This window comes from Phascolarctos cinereus, unplaced genomic scaffold, assembly GCF_003287225.1.
Source record: "Phascolarctos cinereus isolate Bilbo 61053 unplaced genomic scaffold, phaCin_HiC Scaffold_4;HRSCAF=312, whole genome shotgun sequence".
NCBI classification, from domain to species: Eukaryota; Metazoa; Chordata; class Mammalia; order Diprotodontia; family Phascolarctidae; genus Phascolarctos; species Phascolarctos cinereus.
The window spans coordinates 309,015,236-309,019,309 of NW_027555847.1; positions in this window are offsets into that span (position 1 = coordinate 309,015,236).

The following is a 4,074-nucleotide window of genomic DNA, read 5'->3' on the forward strand; positions in this document are numbered from 1 at the left end:
GTGGCTTCTTATTGCCTTTAATCAGACAGTCAATAAGTATTTATTAAGCAACTACTTCATTATTATTATTATTAATAATAATAATCAACTGTTTAATAAACCCCTCTGTTTGATATTTAAAGCTATTTACAAAGGCTCCCTTTCCATATTTGTTATACTTCATGACCCTCCTCATTCTAAAAGACATAGTGGTCAGCAAGTCAGTTAATTAGTCAATTAGCATTTTTTAAGGATTTTTCTCTGTGCTTGGCTCTGTTCTAAGTGCTAGAGATACAAAGACAGGAAAAAACATGGTCCCTCTTCTCAAGGAGCTCGCATGCCAATGGAGGAGGCAACAATACAAACAACAGTGTATATGTGAGATACACTCAACTTGGTGTCATGGATCAAGTGTTGGCCTTATAACCAAGAAAACCTGCTGTGTGATCTCTAACTTCTCTGAACTTCAGTTTCCTCAACCATAAAATGGGAATAGAAGCATGGTAGTATCTAGAGTGCTGGAAATGGAGCCAGCAAGACCTGAAAACTGGTGAAGACACTAGCTGTGGACAAGCCCTAGATGATAATTTGTTGAAGCCTCAGTCTACGCATCTGGAAAATGGGGATAATAATAGCACCTACTTTATAGAGTTGTTGTGAAATCAGATGAAATAACATATGTAAAGGACTTTGCAAACCTTCAAATGCTATATTCTAGTTATTATTATCATCATCATCTTCATCATTATCTCAGAGTTGTTGTAATTATGAAATAAAATAAGGTACAGAAAGCATTTTGTAGACTTTGAAATCCTATAGAGGTATCAGCTATGATCTAATCCAGTCTTCATATTTTTACAAAGGAGGAAAAACTGAGACTCAGAGTCCAAACAGATAGTAACACATCCAGGATTCAAACTCAGGTCCCCTGATTCAAATTAGACTCTTTCTACTCTGATTATTTGAAAAGGGTTGCTTGAAGATGCATCCACTTTTGGAAGGTTTGAAAAATCTTGGGCATTCAAATTAGGAGGGCTTTTGTTTCTTTAGAAAGTGTTCATTTTAACTATATATATATTAAGGAGAATTTTAGGTGTAATTTCAGAACAAATCCCTTCATAAGAGCATTTGGAAAACAAATCACAGTCTAACAGTCTAACCTATGAAAGGAATGATTTACCACTTGAACTAGGCTGGCTACACCTGGAACCACTTTACTCCAACAATGACCTCCTGAAAATTAAAGTCTCCGGTACAAAGAAAAAAACTCAATAAAGATGACAGGCTTTCAGGTAACACCTCTCCAGGGATACAAGTCATGTGGTATGTTTGTGTGCCTGTGTATGCAAGACAAGCAGTCAGTCAGATTGAACTGGCTAATTAATGCAACAACAAAAAAAAGATAGATAAGGAACCCAGAAGAAGGGCCAGTACTGAGTTATGAATATGTGACTTTTGATTCTCTTCTTATTTATTTATAAACCTACCCCTTTCAGTCCAATGCTGAAATGTATATTTCAAATCTATTTCTCAAAGAGGTAAAACTTTAATGTGAGGACCATGAGGTTTTCCATTTGCTTCATAATAAATAATATCCCATCACTTCAACATTCTCCAGGTAGAATCTGACTCTTTCTCACAGAAGTGCTCCTTACGAGATGACAAGATAGATGCTGTGATGAGATCCTGTCCTGGATAGCCCCAAGCATTGACCTCTCAATTTTTCTGATTCTGTGAAGTCTAGGCTGTAGGCAATGGACTTCAGCACTCCCTGAAGCCCTTCTAAGAACCAGTAACATCCATGTGTTTGAAATGGCTTCTAGTTGATAAAAGAGAGGAAGAGGAAAACAATAGGGGTTGGATCATCTCAAAGTGCTTTGGGGGGAGTGTTGACAGGCAGTAGCTGAATACAAGGCTGTGGTTATTGCTCTGTTAACAGGTTGCTCTGTAAATTCATCCTCTGAGTGACTCCTAAAGCAAGGTGTAGGAACTGGAAAAAAAAAAAGAAAAAAAACCAGGAAGTTCACACCAACAATAAAAATTAGGTTTTTTAATGAAAAACACATCTCTAGAGTTTAATGTTTCTGCATCAAAAGAGACATAAAATGCGTGGTAACAGAATAGGGAGCTATTAGAAGAGATTTATTCAATTTTACTATAACCTTCAGTGGCTCCCACTGCTCCAAACTTGCTGGCTTTATAATTTCTTCTCTTTTTTTCTCTTCTTCCTTTTTCTTTCTCCTTCTTTTCACTTCCCTTCCTCTCTGTCTCTTTCTCTTTGTTTCTTTCTGTCTCATTCTCCCTCTCCCACCTCTTCTCCTTTCCTTCCTAGTTCCCTCTCTTTCTCTTCTTTCTTTCTTCTTTCTTTCTTTCTTTCTTTCTTTCTTTCTTTCTTTCTTTCTTTCTTTCTTTCTTTCTTTCTTTCTTTCTTTCTTTCTTTCTTTCTTTCTCTTTCTCTTCTTTCTTTCTTTTCTTTCTTTCTTTCTTTCTTTCTTTCTTTCTTTCTTTCTTTCTCTTTCTCTTTCTTTCCTTCCTTCCTTTCTTTCTCTCCTCTTTCTTTCTTTCTTTCTTTCTTTCTTTCTTTCTTTCTTTCTTTCTTTCTTTCTTTCTTTCTTTCTTTCTTTCTTTCTTTCTTTCTTTCTTTCTCACCTTTCTTCCTTCCTTACTTCCATTATTGCAAATATGAGAAGAGAATAAGGATGGTGAAGAATTATTTTTCACATAAGTGAGTTATTCAGAGATTACAGAATTCATGTTCATATTCATTTTAATCTTGTATCCAGTTATGCAATGTGGCCCGTGTGCAAAATAACATAATACCGGAGGGAGGGAAGGGAACAAACATTTATTAAGCCACTACTACATGCTAAGCACTATGCTAAACACTTAATAGATACTATCTCATTTGATCCTCATAACAACCCTGTGAGGTTATCATGGTCTTGGTTTTACAATTGAGGAAACTGAGGCAGACAAAAGTTAAATGGTTTGCTCAGGGTCACACAGATAGGAAGTAGGTGAAGTCAGATTTGAACTTAGATCTCCCTTACTCCAAGCCTAGTCCTCTATCCTCTGAGGAGGGATCTATGAAATGAAATGACTGCCAAAGGGACTCCAGGCTTGAAAACTTCTACAAAAATAGCCATGCTAGTGCAGTCTGTGCCTGCTCCACATAAAGTTCCTGGGCTAGTATAGGCAAAAAATACACATAACCACACAATGATGGAAGAAGCTGGGGCATGGCAAGAAAAAAAATGTGCACATTGAAGTAGGGGGAGCAGAATTGAGCGAATTAGGACCAACTTGCAGGAGACAAGTGCCTCTTCTACTAACAAATGCCTTGGTAGGGCTGAAGCATTGAGCCAGTTTTTGTTCCATACGGGGCACCTTTCTTAGACTATTCCCTGTCGTTGGCAATCTAGTGAAACTTATGAATCCCTTCTCAGGATAATACTTTTAAATGCATAAAATGAAATACATAGGATTACAAAGGAAACCTGTTATACTGAAATGTATCCATGAAAATATTTTTTAAAAAAATGTTTATGGACCCCAGGCTAAGAATTCCTTTTTTATACTCATGTACATTGGAGTGTCTATTGTGAATCAATAGCCCTGAGAAAATATACTCTAGATTCCCCACTGGGAGTATGGGTTTTTGGCTTGACTGTTAGGGAGAGGAGGGTGGGAAGAGGGTTGATGTAAGCACTGAAAGAGGACCACATCTGCTGGCTACTAACTTATTTGTATTCATTTCTAATATTTTGATTAAAGACTACATTTAAGAAGGACTTTGTAAGGATTTTGACAGAAATGCAATAGTAAGAGGAGCTAAGCAGTTGGAGGTTGTCTAACTCACACCCCAAGTGGATGAGACCAGCAACAAGACCTACAAAAGGGTGGAGTCAAGAAATGAGTAGCAGCTGTCTCCCTGAGTGCCAGAAAGAAGCCCAGGGAACTTGGCAGTCACCCCAGGAACATCATCTGATGTTGGGTTGTATATATGATAGACACCTATCAGGAGTATTTGATTTATAATAGCACATCCTCTGGCAAAGCTAGGTGGTGCAATGGATATAGAACACTGCAGTTGGA